At 44.5% G+C, this 21,654-nt stretch overlaps 1 protein-coding gene across 4 annotated transcripts in view; it reads left to right on the plus strand.

Annotated features, from left to right (window-relative positions):
• The window catches only part of LOC137426994 (cholecystokinin receptor type A-like), a 68,707-nt gene that overhangs the window by 3,756 nt on the left and 43,297 nt on the right, over positions 1-21,654 (plus strand). For 3 of the 4 annotated variants that reach the window (XM_068116085.2, XM_078775321.1, XM_078775326.1), the window contains exon 2: positions 18,290-18,378. The exons of the other annotated variant lie outside the window; for it this stretch is intronic. The gene's annotated coding sequence lies outside the window, so the exon portion shown is untranslated. The remainder of the gene's footprint in view (positions 1-18,289; positions 18,379-21,654) is intronic. 4 annotated transcript variants of the gene reach the window in all.

Below are 21,654 nucleotides of genomic sequence, written 5' to 3' on the forward strand. Positions count from 1 at the left end.
AATCCATTACAAAAGAGATATTGACAATATTATTCGATATTTTAAATCCATAATATTCAACCACTGTGTCCCATCCATTGGGTGGAGATACACTGTCGGAGTTGGTGCTTGAAACAATAAAACTTGACATTTCAAATCTTTGTGTAATAGGGGCAGATACCAACCTCTGGACATTTGTCATTGGAGATTTCTGTCAATAGTAAACCCTGAATAATATCTCTGTATTCTAGCTCCTCCATTTTGGTCTTGCACCCTCTGCCTGTCTTGGCTCTGTCCCCACCAGGTTTCTGCAGGATGCACACCTCCTGCCAGTAACCCTCTTCATCTTAAACTCCCAAAATCCAGGCTCACTGCTCACCTCCACTCATTTATTAACGCACAGGTTGGTAAACCTGGTGCGTTATAGCGTTTGCCTGGGAATTTCTGTCTCTCCAAAAGTGAAGCTCCGTTTCTGTCGCTCAGATGTGTAAACATGACGTCATCAAATCTATATTTAGGCTAACCATGGGCTACCCCTTTGGCTGGTACGCGGCCGCTCGCAAGTACATAATATAGGTTATATTTGTTATATGTTATGTTATAGGATATATAGGATATATGTTATATGATATAGGATATATATAGGATAGGTTATAGGATATATATGTTATAGGATAGGAATATAGGACCCAAATGACCCAGAGGACCCAAATGCCCCAGAGGACCCAAATGCCCCAGAGGACCCAAATGACCCAGAGGACCCAAATGACCCAGAGGACCCAAATGAACCAGAGGACCCAAATGACCCAGAGGACCCAAATGACCCAGAGGACCCAAATGACCCAGAGGACCCAAATGACCCAGAGGACCCAAATGACCCAGAGGACCCAAATGACCCAGAGGACCCAAATGACCCAGAGGACCCAAATGACCCAGAGGACCCAAATGACCCAGAGGACCCAAATGACCCAGAGGACCCAAATGACCCAGAGGACCCAAATGACCCAGAGGACCCAAATGACCCAGAGGACCCAAAGGACCCAGAGGACCCAGAGGACCCAGAGGACCCAGAGGACCCAGAGGACCCAGAGGACCCAAATGACCCAGAGGACCCAAATGACCCAAATGACCCAGAGGACCCAAATGACCCAGAGGACCCAAATGACCCAGAGGACCCAAATGACCCAGAGGACCCAAATGACCCAGAGGACCCAAATGACCCAGAGGACCCAAATGACCCAGAGGACCCAAATGACCCAGAGGACCCAAATGACCCAGAGGACCCAAATGACCCAAATGACCCAGAGGACCCAGAGGACCCAGAGGACCCAGAGGACCCAGAGGACCCAGAGGACCCAAATGACCCAGAGGACCCAAATGACCCAGAGGACCCAAATGACCCAGAGGACCCAAATGACCCAGAGGACCCAAATGACCCAGAGGACCCAAATGACCCAGAGGACCCAAATGACCCAGAGGACCCAAATGACCCAGAGGACCCAAATGACCCAGAGGACCCAAATGACCCAGAGGACCCAAATGACCCAGAGGACCCAGAGGACCCAGAGGACCCAGAGGACCCAGAGGACCCAAATGACCCAAATGACCCAGAGGACCCAAATGACCCAGAGGACCCAAATGACCCAGAGGACCCAAATGACCCAGAGGACCCAAATGACCCAGAGGACCCAAATGACCCAGAGGACCCAAATGACCCAGAGGACCCAAATGACCCAGAGGACCCAAATGACCCAGAGGACCCAAATGACCCAAATGACCCAGAGGACCCAAATGACCCAAATGACCCAGAGGACCCAAATGACCCAGAGGACCCAAATGACCCAAATGACCCAGAGGACCCAGAGGACCCAGAGGACCCAGAGGACCCAGAGGACCCAGAGGACCCAGAGGACCCAGAGGACCCAAATGACCCAGAGGACCCAAATGACCCAGAGGACCCAAATGACCCAGAGGACCCAAATGACCCAGAGGACCCAAATTCTATGTATGTTTCTATGATGATGTATGTTTTGGTGAAAGTACATAATGTGAATACTAGTAGCAATTTTACAAAAACCATGGCATAATTTCAAATCTTGACCCGAGATGATAATTATGCTACATCATAATTTCCATGTGCCAACCTGGGCGGAATCCAAGTGGATTCACTTGACTTGTTCCTCTTTTCTCTCGCCCATGGTGTTTGCTTAGCGGTTAGGGTGCCGGCTTGGGATCCTAGGATCCTGGGTTCGAATCCCGGTCGATCGCTGAATTAACGCCAGGGGGGTTGACTCAGCATGTCATCCTTCCGAGGTCGGCAAATTGAGTACCAGCTTGCTGGGATGAATGATCCCGGTGTGTACCCCGGTTTAGAATAGGTACACCGTATCCCTGCGCATCCTAAGAGCGTGACCAAGGGTTGGCGTCAGGAAGGGCATCCGGCCATAAAAACATTGCCTCAAACGGGGAACCATGATTGCATGGGGCCCGCAAGGCTAACCCCCGCTCTAGCGGAGAAAATGGCCTTAAAACGATCATTCATTCATTCATTTATTCATTCTCTCGCCCGTGGAATCAACTTCCCCAGTCTGTTCAGTCCCATTCTTCCCTCCAAGGCTTCAAGACAGCTGTTCACCTATTACGTCGGGTCATCCTTCATCCATACCCATGATATCTTCTATCTACCCCCAAATGACCCCATTCGCAAGAACTCCCCCTTCCTGCTGGTTGTTGTGATTTTTCCCCACTCCTTTACCTCTTTTTGTTTGTTAGTTGTTGGTTTTTTTTTCTTTTCCTTTTTCCGTTTCATCCCCACTTTCCCCTTCCACTTCTTGCTGTGTTTCCTTCAGCTTGTCTATACCCAGGTTCCTTATCTCCTCCCCTTGATGGCACTCTCACTTTATACACTGCTGTTAGTATTTTCTTCCTTCCATTTTGTTCCCTTCCATTCTGCTCCAGCTCTTCCACGAGCCTCGATCATGTGTACAATTTTTCATACCACCACCGACAAAGTCACCGGAGGCATTATATTTTCGGGTTGTCCATCTGACTATCCGTCACAGAAGCAATCCAATTATTACACACAAGTCCCTTATTTTTCAACACCCTATTTATCATGTTCAAGTCCTGCTAAAATCTAAATGGAATGGTTTTGGAATTGACAAGAAGGGGATTTGTGTTCTACAGTGTTTAAGTATATAAAATACGGTGTCTGACTGTCCGTCCGTCCGTGATAGGTTTTCATTACAGCGATAACTTGAGAGCGACTGAAGGTATTTAAGTCAAACTTGGTGCAGGTATGTATAATGAGGTAAAGATGACCTCATTTTATTTTAGGGTCAAGAAGTTAAAGGTCAGATGCCCTATTAGGTAAATATTCTGTTACCGAGCTAACTTGTGAACCAGTGATGGCATTTTTACCAAACTTGCTATAAATATATATTACCATGCAAAGGTGAACTGATTCGACTTCAGCATCGAGGTCAAAGGTCAAACGTCAGTTTCTGTAATATGTTTTTGTTACCGCAATAATTTCATAATGGCTGAAGTCTACGTCAAACTTTGTAGAAGTATGTGTAATGGTGAAAAGATGAATGGATTACATTATGGGGTCAATAGGTCAAAGGTTAGGTCCTGTTCGGTAAAAACATTGTTACTGTGCTAACTTGCGAACCAGTGATGGAATTTTTGACCAAACTTGGTTCGAGTATATATTACTAGCAGAAGTACCCGGCATTGCCGGGCGGGGGAGGGGAGGGGAGGGGAACGGGGGGGAGGGGAGGGGAGGGGAACGGGGGGGAGGGGAGGGGAGGGGAACGGGGGGGAGGGGAGAAGAGGGGGAGGGGGAGAGGGGAGAAGAGGGGGAGAGGGGAGAAGAGGGGGGGATGTGGCGGGTGAGGGATGGGAGGAGGGGGGAGGGGGAGGGAGGCGAGGGGGGAGGGGCCGGAGGGGGGAGGGGGGAGGGGAGGGGGGAAGGGGGGAGGGGGAGGGGAAAGGGAAGAGGGGGGGATGGGGAGGGTGAGGGATGGGAGGGTGGGGGAGGGGAGAGGGAAGAGGGGGGGAGGGTGAGGGATGGGAGGGGGGAGGGGGAGGGGTGGGAGGGGGAAGGGGGGGGACCTGGCAGAAGTACCCGGCATTGCTGGGTGGGGGAGGGGAGGGGAGGGGAGGGGGGAGAGGAGGGGAGGGGAGGGGAGGGGGGAGAGGAGAGGAGGGGAGGGGGGAGAGGAGGGGGGGGGAGAGGAGAGGAGGGGAGGGGAGGGGGGAGAGGAGGGGAGGGGAGGGGGGAGAGGAGAGGAGGGGAATGGGGGGGGAGGGGAGAGGAGGGGGAGGGGGGAGGGGGAAAGGGAGGGGGGCGGAGGGGGAAAGGGAGGGGGAGGGGGAGGGGGAAAGGGAGGGGGGCGGAGGGGGAAAGGGAGGGGGGAAAGGGAGGGGGAGGGGGGAAAGGGAGGGGGAGGGGGGAAAGGGAGGGGGAGGGGGGAGGGGGGAAATGGAGGGGGGAGGAGGAGGGGAGGGGGGAGGGGTAGGGTGGAGGGGGTAGGGTGGAGGGGGAAGGGAAGGGGGGACGGAGGGCGGAGGGGGGGAGGGAAGGGGATGGCCAGTCAACAATGACGTTGCAGTTCTCATGGTCGGAGAGCAGCACAACAATCGGACATAGTCCTGCATATTCGCAACAGCACGAAGCGGATTTTGGAGACTCACCGATCCTGTGACGTCCTCCAGTACCGGCGTTGCCGGGCGGGGGAAGGGAGACCCGTACATTCCCAACCCGTACATTCGCCCTCTCGACTCAAGCTCACTCGGACAAAAGCCTCGCACAAATTACACAGTGAAGGCCCAATGGTCATGTCTATGCCACAAATCACGGGCGCACTGAATTGAAAATATATAGAACGCTCATACTCCGTGAAAAGTGAAGCCGCCATGTCGCCATCTTGGTCAGCACGACTCGACCAACTCGCTTCGCGGATATCGTTTTATGCGGCAATAAATTGCTCCAATCGGTTACGGAAGGGTTGTGGAAAGACGTTTCACAGCTGTTTTAAAGACATTAATTCATATCGCACAAAATCGATACAAAACACGATCGCATAAAAGGTGAAAAAACGTGTGACGTGTGACGGGATGGAACATCACGTGATCGCTCTGAGCGAAACGGCTCGACCAACTCGCTTCGCGGATCTCGTTTTGTGCGGCAATAAACTGCTCCAATCGGTTACGGAAGGGTTGTGGAAAGACGTTTCACAGCTGTTTTAAAGACATTTAATTCATATCGCACAAAATCGATACAAAACACGATCGCATAAAAGGTGAAAAAAACGTGTGACGTGTGACGGGATGGAACATCACGTGATCGCTCTGAGCGAATCAGTCTGGCGGCGGTAATGGAACATCATGTGATCGCTCTGAGCGAATCAGTGAGCTGCTCTGGAACCGGCTGAGATTAGCGGGTACTTCGCTGAAATGCGCTGAGGTAAATATGAATAAAAAATATGGATCGTCAAATATTTTGAGTTCGGCCATGTTCGTCCCAGGCTCAATGGCCATGTCTATGTCAAATATCAAGCACGTGAGCCTCTCCGTTTAGGAGTCTATCGGTAACATTACACACACACACACACACACACACACACACACACACACACACACACACAAACTGTGTTTTATATATATAGATGATCACAAGATGAACTGATAAGATTTCGGCATGAAAGGTCAAAGGTCAGAGGTCATGTCAGGTAAAAATGTGATACTTGAGGACAGCCGAAGGGATTTAAATCAAACTTGGTACAAGTATTGGATACTTTTGGCCTGCCACAAGGCTTCTTTAGTCATCTGCTTGAAATTTGTCATCCCAAACAGGGGAAAGGCAACTGAATCAAATGACTAATTACACCTATATCAGCCCACACATTTAATATCTGTTGTGCATGTGTATTTTCTTTATTTTACAGTTGTCTAAGGCTCACATCTCACATTCAGGAGTGTACTTTATATTAATTATAAAGACGTCCGCATCGGCAATAGACAACCGCATATGATATATAGGATTTGAACCTGGATTCCTAGCATCTTAAGTCAGGGGTTCACGTGGAACACAAACAGGGCAAACCATTGTACATGCAATCTGAAATTTTATGAGAATTTAAAAAGAATCTCATCAGATTTAATGAGTAATTAATTATAAAGCATTTTTGGAAGGTACATTATAGGTTTATTGTATAACTGCTTACTGCTGATCATGGGTATATTGAGATTTATTAATTTCCCCCAGGTCTGATTGTGAATATTGTGCTTGAACAGCAAATATCACGCACACTATCAAATCATTCCTTGTATGGTAAAAGTATCTTCAAGCTCATGTTGAATCATTGCGACTGAATAAACTTCCTTATCAATATCCGAAAAACATATGTTGTTACGTACAACATTTGGCAAGCAACTAAGCATGCTAAAGAATGCAAAGGGTAAAAGGAGACAAAGCAGTGGTGATGAAGAAGAAGAAGAAGAACTACCGGAGCTGGGGAAGACGGATCATATCTGGCACGAAAAGCCCAAAGTTTAATTGACATTTCTTGTGTGGTTGAATTAGTTGTTTCTCACCAGGTTTATCAAAAGGACTATTTTCCCCCCATTTTATGAAAGCTTTTAACATTATTTCATAATCTGCAAAGAATAATAGTGCAGCGACTGAAAAGTTTCTGTGAAGTACTGGAGTTATATTCTTTATTATTGTGTACAGCACAGCATATACCACCGTTTGTGTTTGCATAGATGGACGGAATGTACTGTCTGATACAATGCCCTGGAGGAAGAAGCCTTCGCTCTTGGTATAAAAAGATGTAAGTGACTGGAATTGCAATCTCAGAACTACTGTCTGCACAGAGCTTGCTATAAAATCTCAATATCACAAGGACTGTGACAACCAGATGGAGCCAGATGGAAAGTAAGGCTGTAAAACGAGAGGGTCTTGCTCCGTCGGCCAGGGTGCCAAGCCAAAGCCCGAGATGCTTGTTTGAAGAATACCAATGGATATCTATAATCTACGAGTACTTGAAATAGCCAAACCTAAAATTCCTTCTGAAGGATGGGAGTTCTTACTAATTCATTTCCCGACCATACAACAACAGGATTGCAAGCATCAGTCCGTTATGATTCACAAGAGAATCAAAACCTCGTGCCTAACATTGGATAAAGGAATATTTCAGTTTGTAGAAAAAGCAAATATTGTATCGAGAGAAAAAGCATATATTGTAGATTGTATCCCCCCCCCCCCCCACCCCCCCCCCCCCCTTCCCATGCCTCCTAACCCCAAGCTCTTTCCCTCCCACAGATCTCCCGATGTCCCTGCTCTCCATCTGGTGTCCCGCTCGCTTTATCATATGTTCTATGTATTATGTGTCAGTTCGTCTTTTTGTGATCAATGTTAGCTCTTGCACGAGCCTCGATCTTGTACACACAAAAAAAAATCCTTCTATCGCTACATGGATTATACATGTCAAAATAGCCTTACTTGCGTAATGTATGACACCGTATGACATTACAAGCGAAACACTTTGCATGGAAAGAGCTGGTGGTTGTGTCCCTTGGTCAAGGTTGATGGCAGAGGGCATAATTACAAAATGACACGTTTCTCCCAAATGATTTTTAAAAACACATTTCAAATAAAAAAAATTGGTACTTTAAAAAATTTGCATACGTTTGTGCACTATGTTGAAATAGCGTTGATTCCCCCAAGATCCAGGCATGTCTGTGCACACTCAGGCAAAACAACATATGAGGGTAATTTCTCCTGAAAGAAGGCATTCGCATCTTGGCATTAATTGGATTAATTGGCTGTGCAGTTCCTGCCACAGGGCGACTCTGTTGGCATCACTCACGATGCTCTGGAAACAGACACTCGTGTTGTTAGCGAATGTATATTGGACTGCCTTTCAACATTGAAATCGGCCTGCCAGTTGTATTGCTGTTTTTTCCGTTTTTCTTTTTCTGTGAGAATTATTTGATACATGGTTTCTATCTTCTTTGATATCCGGTGAAAGTGACACACAGGAATTTAGTTTAGTAACTGATATTTTTGGGGATTCGCAAAAGTGTTTTTTTGTTTCCTACATTTCCTTCTCAATGTATACCTTATATAAGATGTTTCGTTGCATGTTCACATGGGTTCCATTTTGTATTTTATATTTTATTATCCCCACCCTTTTTCAAGAAAAAAAACGGGGGCATATTGTAATCGGCTCCGTCTGTCTGTCTGTCTGTCTGTCTGTCCATCCGTCATGCTATCTCCTCCTAAATGGTTGTGCAGAAATTCACCAAACTTGGTAGTTAGTATCACATGGCAAAAAGGTGCAAGAGCATTATCATTTTGGCCCCACCCCCAGGGGCAGGGTCAAAAGGTAAAATACCGAAAAATGCATTTACAGGCACATTGTAAAACATTTTAAAATGAAACTTTGTATGTGCAATTGACCTTGGGGGACGCATTAAATACGTGACAATTATTTGGATTTGACCTCAGCGTTCATGCCCCAGGGGGTGTGGATTTGGGATCACCGGGGCTAAAAGGGGAAAGAATTAACTCAAAATTTGATATTGGGTCATTTCTGGTGGAACTTTTTGCCATCTTTCAACTTTGCTTTCGGTGGGAAGTATGTCGATTTGCGATGGCACGCCATCGACTTCGCTCTAGTTTAAAATGTGCCCGTATATTTTTTTGTATTTGATCTTTTGACCCCATCCCAGGAGATGGGACCAAAATAATACTGCTCTTGCACCTTTGTGTCATACGGTGATCACCACTACCAAGTTTGGTGAATTCCTGCACAACCGTTTAGGTGGAGATAGCATGTTGGATGGACAGACAGAGCCTTTTACAATATCCCCCAATTTTTTTCAAAAAGTGTGGAGATAATAAGCAATATGCAGATGCCTCACACCACAAAAAAAAAACTAGTGTTCATCGAACACGTTACCCACGCAGGATTGAATTATATATTTCAATTAAAATACTATAATGATTTTAAAGATCGGTAAAAATAATTCCGGAAGTTTAATGCTATTGATGCAGTCTTATACGAGTACATTACCCTAATACACCACCCTATTTATCATGTTCAAGTACTGCTAAATGGAATGGTTTTGGAAGTGACAAGAAGGGGAATTGTGCTGTACAGTGTTCAAGTACATACTGTAATTCCTTTTAAATAAAATAAAGATTGTAAAGGTCGTATAAATATATAAATTCCCGAATTTACCGCCATTGATGCAGTTTCGATTACGCGTCCCACTCTGTCGAACACGTCACATTAGTTATTCATGCCGGTTGTTTGTGTCCTTTATAAGGTTCTTAAAAACAATAAGTTTCTTGTTTGGAATGATTTAAATCTGGTTTGACAGGCAGACACAGTAAAAACAAGACCAAAAGTCTAACAGCGGCATAGCCGGGCTTGTAAAATATTATAAACCACAAACACATATGATTAGCTTTTTAAACAGTCGCTAATGCTGTTTATAACATTAAAGTAAGAAATTTGGAGGAATCCCGACATCCATGAGGTAAGTTTTATTTACAGAACTGAGCGAAGATCTACTGTATTTCTTGTATTTCTTTTTTATTGATTTCATTTTACATTGACTCATTCCTACCAATCATTTTGGAGTTTTTGCCAATTCTTTCATGTGCTTGCCTTTCACAAAAAGGTAGGCTATTCTTTCTACCCTTTTGAATGACATACAAGCTCTTTTTTTCACTCACGTAAATATTTATAACTGTCTGTTTTATCAATTGTGTTTTAATGCCACTGACATATGAATATCCAAATTTAATATCCAATATGAATGCGCATGTAAAAAAAGAAATTAATAACTGTTGTGCATGAAGGACCAATATATACCGAAAAGAGCATTATACTGGGCACCCGACGGGAATAGAAGGATTGGATAGCCAAGAGAGATCTGGCGACATACCGTCGAGAAGGAAATAAAAGTAATGAAGGTCACCTGCGATAGAATTTGAACGTGGGCTCAAAACCGATGAAAGTAACGGGAGTTCAAAAGAAGCTCCACATGCCAGGCAGCATGATTGGATAATAAGCAAGAAGCAAGTTCAGCCCAGCCGACATATTACACTCGACAACAAAATGAAATGGATCTGGGATGGATAAATATTATCTTAAAGTAACATCTATAGTATCATCACCAACATCATAAACATCATCATCATCATCGCACTAAGATATTAAAATAGGCAATTCTCTGGATGTATGTATGTGTATATATGTATGTATGTATATATATATATTGCTACGGTTTTGAGATTTGTACATATGACATCATTAAAGGCTAAAGGTTTGCCCCCCATAGTTAGTCCACAAGCAACACGCAGGACCACTTAGAGTATTAGTTATGTCATAGTATGTGTGAGTATAGGCCATTTCCCTAGTAATATCTGCGTTGTGTAAAGCCATGAGTTTAGGTCCTTTCATTTTTGCGCCACCCTCCAATTCCATCTATGGTCATAATCGATCCCGCGTCCCAATTGGCTGATCCCTCATTTTGTTACGCTTTGGGCTACCCGCAGCAGTTTGTTACGCTTTGGCTGCCAGCAGCATTCGCTGCCCTTTGTTCGCTCGAACTAGTCAAGTAACACGAGGTAGGCCTAAGAGGGAGGAGCGCGGGGTCGAGGTGGGGCGGCGTCAAGGAGCACGTCAGCGATGACGGTAAGGGCCACCAGCCAACCAGGGCTCTGAAGGGAATGGCGTGATAGGGCGTGGTAAGGGTGTCTAGCAAGTGCTAGAAGGTTCGCGGGGCGTATCTATAAAAGCCTTCGCACAAAGCCCTTGAACAGGACTTATGAGAGAGGACTCGCATGAAAGTACTTGCCAGAGAACCTATGCACGAGAACTTACCAGGAGGACTTGCCTGAGAGAAGAGGGCTGGTTGAGAGCACTTCATCGTGAGGCTTAGCGCTGTATTGAACTATTACGTACGCAGCCACGCGAGCGAATGCGGCAATAGCCGCCAGTATTAACCACCAGAGCCCAGACCCTACCGTTCGCCCCGTAATTATCCCATGCGCGCCAACGACACGCGGAAAGCTCCTGCCGTCTCTACTATCCATCTTCGCGGTACGAGCTGGGGACCGGAGAGAGAGCTGCCCGGACGCCATCCCTGGATGTGCTGATTTTCATCTGCAATCCCCGTGTGAGTGTCTGTGTGTGAGACGGGCCCGTTTGTCTGGGAAGTAAGTTAAGACTGTTATTAAGGCTGCACTGCGTCTTCTTCTTCTCATCATTGTACATAGTGTGAATAAATTCTGTTCTTCCTTTCTTCCCAATTCGACCGCTTCTGTGATTTCTCCATTGGGAAAGCGTGACACGAATAAGAACCGCTTGGATCGGGGTCTAGTAATTGCTAATGGCTCGGATCACGGGTTCGCTACCGCTCTGCGTATCCACCAACACCCGTGATTTGGGCGAGGCTTATCTCCTCATTTCAGGGCAGCGCTAGTACTTAGGTCATAGCGAATCTGGTCCTACAACCCTATTTAGCGCTGTCCGGAAACCAACATTTTCCAGATTGAGTCCCAGCGGAAACGAAATTACCAGCCAAAGTGAGTGGCTGGACATAGCACTACTGAAATTATAAATCAACCGATAACATCACAAGAGCAGTCAACCTTGACAAGTTGGAGGGTGATGTACCTTGCTACTGCTTGGAGCAGAGATGTGGATAATTCAGGTGTCTGGTATGAAAGGTTTATCAAGCTGATTCTTAATTTTGGTTCACAAGATTATTAGGGGGCTTGCAGATTGGTCTAAACCCTTACCCCTTCAGTCTTGTGTTGTGGGTGGTGGTGGTGGTGGTGGTGGTGGTTGTGCATCCTGGATGTTGTCATCATTGCGTTCTCCGCATTGTGAAAACCTAACAATGCATGATCTATCTGGTGACCCACAAAGCTCACGCCAGCTTCCCTGAACACATTCTATGATGGTCTGACCGTGAAGCAGGCTGCAGACATCTTGCAGTGCAGCTCCCATCTAAGGTGGAGACATGATCACCCAAAGTGTGGGTATGGATCAAAATGGCAACAAGATAACTTTCAACATTTTCCATCCCAACCAACAACCTTGTCACACCCCATATGATCCAGCCTCCACCCTATATCCCCTAAAAATTTGATTATTTGTATGTGTTACAGGAATTACTCCATGCAAAAAGAAAATTGGCCAGACATTTCAACTCTAGGACGTTGCGTTTGCAGCCGCCATTTTCCAAAATGGCGATTATCTCTGTGCACACTTGATATCTCAGGAATTATATGCATCTACAAATTAAGTGTTGATGTTAAAATATAGGTTTTGATGTCAAAATTTATAAATATATCAATATATAGGGTCATGCATCTCAAATATAACTTTATTTATTTGATTGGAGCAGTCAATGAACTATTTTAAGAGTGCAGGTGAAATAGTACAGATTGGCATGTCCACTTCCTCTGCTGACGTTATGAGAAGCCAAAATTTAGTTGTCTGCATATACTGTGCAGACATGTGAAACCAATAGTACAACTACTCCAAATCACTTCAACAGCACAGGTTTCACTATTGGAGCTCTTGATACTTTGACGTTGAAGTCCTCTCGCCATTGTCTGGCCATGGCTGGCACACACATGGCACAGCGATGGTTCCATTTCAAGACTGCTCTGGTGAAGCTCCCCCAGTAAAACCAAACATCTCAGCCTCATAATTGAAAAAAGGAATTGCAAGCTGATGTCAAAGACTGACCGTACCAACTCATGAGCCATCGATCCACCAGAATTGTCCCGAACCTTTAAAGTAACAGAAGAACCTTCAAACGAGTAGGATTTCATCCAGTAATTCCATCCCCCTGTTATTTACTGCCACAGTGTATTCAGCCATGTAAACTTTTCAAAATGCGTGCACTCAAGTATCTCAACCTGTTATGCCAATATTTAGCGAAGAAGTTGTTTTCCACACTGTTGCTGACAGTCTTCTGAGAAATCAGGAATAATTTGAAGATGTTTACCAAATGTTGGGAATGTTTCATTTTGTAAAAGTGGTTCTTCGCTATGTAGGCAATACATTAGCGTGAGTAAAGTGGACGATGCCCTAGTTCAGTGAAATCTTTGGTATCAACACCGTGACAGGCTGTGTTAAACGGATTACATGATGTCTGCTCACTGCAAGATCTGTTGATCGTTTCAGAAGTAATCAAAATTGTAATGTGGAAGTCTTTCTAGGACCTAAACCATTGTGATGATTTCCATGTGTTAACTCCAGACATCACTGAGCGAAGGAAAGTACTCCAGTCAAAAGAAGAAAAAAAGTCAAGTGGGCTTTGGCAAGCTGTTGGAGTAGAAAACTTAAAAACAACCACATTTAGAGGCCATTTTTCCCCGCAGAGCGTGGGTTGGCCTTTTTTGGGCACCGTAGTCCCATTTTTGAAGCCATGTTTTATGGCCGGATGCCCTTCCTGCCGCCAACCCTGTTAGTCGCCTCTTGCGACACACAGGGAATTACCAGTGAACTGGTACTCAATTTGCCGACCTCGGAAGGATGACAGGCTGAGTCAACCCCCCTGGTGTTAATTCAGCGATTGACCGGGATTCGAACCCAGGATCCCAGGATCCCAGGCCAGCACCCTAACCGCTAAGCCTTAAAATCTTTTTTAAAAATATACGATTTTATTGAGTGATTGCAACGGGGTCAGTCATTGACAAATGTTCTTTCGCATGCAGCAAACTGTATCGTCGTATTACATTTCATTATTTATTTTATCACAGTTTGAATTTGGAACGGTAATTTGTGGACACCATGTGTTGGGGCGATAAAATAATATAGAAATCACATTTCTTGAAATATACTGAACTGTATGCTCACATTTTGAACATTTTTCGATTTTACACTCTTTTTACCGACTGTTGGTGCTGCTATAGCAGTTTCCTAGCAAGTGTAATACTAGGTAGCTTGCTATTGCCTTCCCAGCGTTGTTTGTCCGTGCTCTCAAGCAAGCAAGCAACACGTACCATTTTTAAAGTCGTACTCGGCCGGGGTTTGAACCACCGACCTCCCAGACTCAGAGTGGATGCTCGAATCATTATGCCATTGAGTCTGATTATTTTGAATATAGATATTAGAAATATGCTTAAATATACATATTCCTATCATACATCTACACTATAAGAGAGCCGTTTGTCTGTGTGTCTGAGTGTGTATGTGTCACCGTTTATCTCAGAGATGCCTGAACAGATCTTCCTCAAACTTGCAAAGGTTCATCAGTCAGTGTCGGGGAGTGTCTTGGGCAAAAATGTTTTTAGCCGCGTCGCAGACGCTGCTCATAGAGTGCCCTCTGCTGTTGTTGTTGTTCTTCTTCTTGTTCTTCTTCTTCTTGTTGTTGTTCTTGCAGAGAAGACAAAACCTCAAAGCTCCACCCATTCTGGGAACCATAGCTCCACCCATTTTGGGAGAGGCTTCATATAAACAAATATCCACCATTTTATTAACTCGCATAGCTTTGAGGCCTGTTTTGTAGGCCCGTGGTGTCTTCCTCTCTCACACACTTTTATTTCAAATCAAATTCGATATATCATTTCATTTTTCACAGTCGCTAACATAGTTTTAGACTCGGTTGAAAAAAAACGTGAAGAAAATCCGATGAAAGTTGCCCTTTATAGAACGAAATGAATTCTCAAAGGCCTGTAACTTCAAGTCCATTGAGATTTTTTTTTTAAATCGCGGCATGGTCAGTTATACACCGCCCGAAATAACAGACGGGAAAATGCCGAGTTATATATATATTTTGTTTAAATCGCGGCATGGTCAGTCATACACTGCCTGAAATAACAGGAAAATGCCGAGATATATTGTTTTTTTTTTAAATCGCAGCATGGTCAGTCATACACCGCCTGAAATAACAGACGGGAAAATGCCGAGATATATATATATTTTGTTTAAATCGCGGCATGGTCAGTCATACACTGCCTGAAATAACAGACAGGAAAATGCCGAGATATATTAAAAATTCGTCCATTTGATGATAATCGTCACGATGAAATATTTAATTTATACGTCGTCACAATAATGTGGAGAGACGAGATAGCTTCGTTCACGTGTCGCCACATATGGGAAATTGCCGAGATATATTTTTTTTAAATCGCGGCATGGTCAGTCATACACCGCCTGAAATAACAGACGGGAAAATGCCGAGATATATTAAAAATTCGTCGCCACACACGGGAAATTGCCGAGATATATTTTCACTTTGCACAAAAATAACATCAAGTAATCGAATCAATAGGAATGTCCTGTGCCTATAACATCGACGTTATAGGCACAGCTGCATCTGGGCATTGTGTAACATCGACGCGGCTTTTGTTTTAATTAAAACTTTTTGTACTTTGAAAAGAAAAGTTCGATTTTTTTGGGGGGGTGGGGGTTTTAAAAAAATCACTGTGTGTGTGTGTGTGTGTGTGTGTGTGTGTGTGTGTGTGTGTGTGTGTGTGTGTGTGTGTGTTATGGTGATATAAAATATAAATTATCCTTGGTATGTGCAGGGAAGTGGTTTAGGCACCCCCAAAAAATAGGAAAATTAATGCTGGGCAACGCCGGTTAATATTTCTGCTAATTATTCTTAGAAATTAAAGTGTCATTCTTTTTACTTTTATGTTTGTTTATTATACGTAGCAATTTTTTTTGTTGAACGTACTGCAATAAGGTATATTTTTAATTTGCCTTCGTGAAAATAGTTAAATAACTGGTCCAATCAAATACATATGACTATATTTAAGCTTCATGGCCCTGAACACCAATGTTTCGACACCAAAATTTACATTCTAGGTGCAGTAGTTCCTGAGCCATCTGTTCAGATAGATAGTCAACATTTTCGAAAATGGCTGCTGCAAACAACGTCTAAGAAATAAAATGTCAACCCAAGTTTTTAGACCCAAACCGACAGTCAACCCGTTTGAGGGCTCATATTTTGGTTGCTGTCAGTCCATCCGAAGGTTTCGGGGCCTTTCCTCAAAAATGAATGGACACAGTTTACTCATATTCGTCACATATGCAATAATATCTGAGCATGAGGCAAGTCAAATGGTTTTGGGAACAGATCCAAATGTCATGGGACACGTGATTTTATTTCCGATTTTTTTTTGAAGTTTCAAAAAAGATTTACAGGAGAGAATAGTACAGGATTGTATATGCTTTTGGGAACTATTATTTATCTATATACAGTACACTTGTCATGTCTATCACAACACACAACTCTGAACAGACAACTATCGGGGAAGCCTCTTCGTGGTGGTTGTACCACCCCACAATGCAAGTTGTGGGCCAAATCTTCCCTATTCTTCCCTACTGCCCGGATTTGTCAGGACAGCGTGGTCACGGTCAGAGTGCCGATTGGTCCCCATGGACCGGCCCTTTCCCATTTCTCTCTCTCTCTCCCTCTCTCTCCCTCTCTCCCTCTCTCTCTCCCTCTCTCCCTCTCTCTCTCCCTCTCTCCCTCTCTCTCTCTCCCTCTCCCTCTCTCCCTCTCTCCCTCTCTCTCTCTCTCTGTCTCTCTCCCTCTCTCCCTCTCTCTGTCTCTCTCCCTCTCCCTCTCTGTCTCTCTCCCTCTCTGTCTCTCTTCCCTCTCTGTCTCTCCCTCACCATCTCTTCCCTCTCTGTCTCTCCCTCACCATCTCTTCCCTCTCTGTCCCTCCCTCGCCATCTCTTCCCTCTCTGGCTCTCCCCTCTCTGTCTCTCCCTCGCCATCTCTTCCCTCTCTGTCTCTCCCTCACCATCTCTTCCCTCTCTGTCTCTCCCTCACCATCTCTTCCCTCTCTGTCTCTCCCTCACCATCTCTCCGTCTCTGTCTCTCCCTCGCCATCTCTTCCCTCTCTGTCTCTCCCTTGCCATCTCCTCCCTCTCTCTAACTCTGTCCTGGCCCAGACTTAGTGAAGGCGGGGGTACGGTACACCATCCTAGATGTGGGGAAACTCTGGGTCGCTCCTGGGCGATCAATCGGCTTGTTCAAAATAACTGTCGGGGCTAAACAACAACTGTGAACTATTTATTTATTTATATACATTTTCCCATCTCCACTCCCAACATGCACCCTTGAATTATTTATTTATATATGCTTCACCAACTCTCCGACCAACACACAACATTGAATTATTTATTTCTTTATATGCACTATCATTTTGAGTTTTATTTTCAGTTCATTACCAACATTAGACCTTGCATTAAGCCTGGTGTTGGTTTAACAGCAAAGGTGGCTGGTTTGAGATCCTAGGATTCTGAGTTCAAGTCCTTGTCAGCCATTGAATTAACACCAGGTGGGTTGACGCAGCCTGTCATCCGGCTGAGGTCGGTAAAATGAGTACCAATGACTGGTAATGGAGAGACATTGCATCAGTGGCATCCATGCCCCCCAGAAAATGATAACCACATGAAACACCACCACCACCTTGCATTACTTATTCATTTATATATATTTTACCATCATGAGTACCTACAATACCATCTTGAATTATATAATTATATACACTTCTCCACTACCTACATATTAATTTATTTAATTATTTAGTTACTTAAATGTAATATGTACACGTCCAATTTTTAAACTGCGGTTGCGAGCGCGATGTCTTTGTTTTTGCATGGAGTTGGTCCTGTAAACAGACTGGAATTCTCTGTACATGGATAATGTTACAGGAGTATAGGGCAGAGCCAGGAGTTATACTGGTGTAGCTCCTGAATTCATCATCCAAAATGGCACTTCAAATCTCATGGCGCCATCTGTCGTCACAAATTCTGTCTTGTGTGTACGACATTTTTGTATCTACCAGTATTTGCCAATACGCCATGCTCATGTCAATCTCAGTACAATGCTTACCTCCACTGAGCTTCTGGAGAGTCTCACTGACTGTCAACATCAGCTCTGGATCAAGTATAATGTTAAGCTAGCTTCGGGTCATGAACACACACGATTTGTCCTGTCCTCTTTGGAAACTATCACCACTGGTGATGTGTATGTTGAATCAGATTGTCGAATTATCCCCATCTATGACATATCCTCTATTTCATGGCTCATGGAATCTCCGACACTGTACAGTATCGGGTACGGTTTCAACAGAACAGGCTCACTTGTAGTGAGGTTTGCGTGATGATTGATTCAAACTGTCGTCCCTGGGAAATCGCCAAATATATCTTGATATTCATTGACTACAGAGATAGCCTCCTCACTTTGTGTACAGATGAAGTGCTGACCAAACATCATATCTGCCACTGTTTCCTTGGGCTTGCAGGTGCCAAGCTCTAACAGGTTTTTGTCATCGACCGTGTCTTCCTGGGACTTTTTGCTCGGCTTCACAACGGCAGTGCTTGAGATATCCAGGTGAGTACACTGGTCTGTAGGATTACCTCTCTCTCTTCCTGGACCATGCCACAACAGATGTATTTGCAGTTGCAATAAAGATGGGGTGAGAAATTGCACTCACAGAAAGCTGCACCAGCCTCCCGCTTCATCACCGCCAATGTAAATTCCAGGGTGGCGACTGTGGGAGAGTAAACCACTGAGACCGCACTCTGCGTACTCCTTTATTCCCGGGTTGCTCTGCCTTCTGGTTCTCTAAAAGCCAATGACACTTCACTTCAACGAGGGCAGCAGACTTTTTGGTATCTTCTAGAAGCCCCCAATAGTGGAACATCTGCTTCTGCTCCATCATATGCACTTCGCCTTTGTATGTGGTGACAACTTTTGAAATTAACCTCCTTTCCTTTATTGTGCAATTCCCGTGTTAAACCCAACCATTCTTTCATCTCTGCTTCTGACCAGGTCACTACCTGCTTTCCATGAGCTCCTATCCTGATGCAATTAAGGGTTTTCCAAACAGCCTGATGCCAGAAAGTTGTCGGAGAACAGGCCGGTTCATTCACAAATTATATCTGCTCTTCCATGAGGGCTTCTACTCATGAAGGGTTCACTGAACAACAGACATAGACAACTAAAGAAAGTCAAAGAGACAAGAAGGTCTATTTATTTGCAGAGATTGGGGCTCATGGAAGATCTGATTTTAGAGTGGTTGGGTTACGGTAACACAGCAATGGAGCAGAGGGAGTTGTTGTGTAAGGGAAGATGCAGAAATAGGAGAGGAGCAAACTCAGGCTGCAGAAGTTGGAGTATAACAGGTCAAGAGAATCAAGTGGGCTGAGTAGACGAGAGCAGGGAAGCTGACAAACAGGATAAGTGCGGAAAAATGTGTGTGCACATCATAGGAAAGTGGATTTAAATAGAAAGGATCAGGTATAACATGAGCCATTTGAAAATATTGGAGAGAAGAGCATGATTGGACAGACTCAGGGAGGGAATTCCATAATAAAGAGCAGGGAGGGTAGTGTCAGGAGGGGAAGGAGATGGAGGGGGGAGTGTAAAAGAGTGGAGGTGAGAAATCAGCCTGGATTTGGAAGGAGGTTGCTGGTTGAGTTAATGCGTGGCTTGGTTGGGCTTGCGACAGACAAACATCTGACAGCTCGATGATGGTGATGTAAACTGTTGGGCCATCATCTTGTCTGTGATGGGAGAGGAATAGGCCTTGTATCTCAACCTCCTGTTGAGTAACTCCAATTAAACTCAGGGCTTCAGTTCCAACACTTCCAGGAGTGCAAGGTGAAATTTGCTGGCACCAATCCACAAAGGCCATCCATACTCGATGGCCCTGCAGATGATTGCTTCATGTGGTGTTAGTTGCTCGAAGTAGAGGATTCAATGGCACCCCCTACTCAGGAGGCCAGCCTGGTTTGTAAATGGCCCAGGAAAGTTAATGGCCAATTGTTAATCCAATTGGAGCTCTGGAGACTGCACCTCTGTTACAGGTTGCTTGCAGAAGTACACTTAGAGGGTTCGACATTTGGTATTCATGGAGAGACAGAATGAACGTGTGGGACCTGGAAGCAATGAATGAAACAGTTCGTATCTTCTTTAAATCTGTGCAGAAATATGTGACTGCCGCCTGCCTGTCAATGGTGTGCGAGTGGTGTTTATCGTTGGTGTGAGACTGGTGTTAATGATGTCTTTGCATCATTGGAAAACACCACTCTTTTCAGCAAATTGTACTTTTTCAATGAGGCCAAGAGGCCATTGATGTAAATCAAGAACAGGATGGATCCCAAGACACTGCCTTGAAATACGCAAGTCTGGAAAGAAAAGACAGGAGATAGAGGTGCATTGCTTACAAGAATGAAGAACATTGAACAGGCAATGGAGGAGAGGATCCCGGATGGCCCAGGTTTAATAATCGGAGCGGGTGGCTCGTGGTGTTGAATGCTCAGGAGATTTATGTCCTGTGAGACTGCACTGTTCACTCGCCGGAGCTTCCGAGCATCCATTCACTACTGAGTTAGCTGGAACATAACTAAGGTGGAGTGGTAAACATTTGTGATCTGATATTAAAAAGTTGCAGAAGAAGTCGGCCTTGAGTTTTTATTTCAATTATTTCTTTTTGTTTTAATTATTTAGTTATTTTATTACACAGGTTTTGAAGAAGAGTGCACTGGTACCATATCCAAATGAATGCTCTAATTTATGGGGCCACTGTATCAGCAGCATCACTTTGCCTCAGAATCGACATTAGAATGTTTGTAACCTCAGAAGAACAGTAATTGGAATTCATAATGGAATCCTTGTCTGCCTTATATTAAGTGAACAATTAATAAACTGTTGCATTCTGTTTTGGAATTCTTTTCACCATCATGCACATAACTCATGTTTATGGATCCCTCGCGTGAATATAAATTGCTTTAGCCATTCCACATGCAGTGTTGGCCTCTAGTGTGCATGGTTATAATATTTATAACGTTGTAGGTTCATTGACCTCTACATTAATCTGCAGGCACCACTCTCCTAGGCCGAGCTATAAAGCGGACGGTCATTTTAACACCAAATGAGGGCTGGGGTCTGCCAGAGAGATTTAGCACCAATCAATCTCCAATAAATAAATTTGATTAAGTTTGACAAGGCAAGCTAGTCAATTATCCTTTGGACATCTGCTTGCGGTCAAAGATTCATTCAAGCTCCCTGTATGGAAAGCCAGGTTCCAATCACCATTTTTTTCTTTGGCATATCCATGCCCCCAGCTCTATATCAATCCTTTGCAATGTTTATCCTGGTGGGGAATGGGGTAGAAGAACATGTGATAATACTAGAACGGCACTCGGTAGAGAGCAAATACCTCCGCCAGACTGAACGGTTTACATTCTGTATCCCACTGATAGGCCGGATCTGGATTCGGACCTGAACCGAAATCTAATCGGCTTGTTCTTGTCGCCTAACAAACTCATCCCCCAAGTTTAGTCATAATTCGTCCACAACCTTTCTAAATATCATGTTATATATCGCTTTTAGCCCGATCTCTCAATGGTGACGAATCACTTGTAGATTAAATAATTCTCATATCCAAATCCATATACAGATCTTCACCAAAATCGAATCGGTTTGTCCTTGTCAGACACCCAACCTCTCCACCAAGTTTTGTCCAAATCCGTCCACAACTTTTTGAGATATCCTGCTATGTATAGTTTTTGGCCCAATCTCCCAATGGTGACGAATCACTTTAAAAATTCTAGTAGCCGGATCCGAATCCAGATCTTCACCAAAATGTAATCATTTAGTCCT

This window comes from Myxine glutinosa, chromosome 1 (genome assembly GCF_964187855.1).
Source record: "Myxine glutinosa chromosome 1, kmMyxGlut1.1, whole genome shotgun sequence".
Lineage (NCBI taxonomy): Eukaryota > Metazoa > Chordata > Myxini > Myxiniformes > Myxinidae > Myxine > Myxine glutinosa.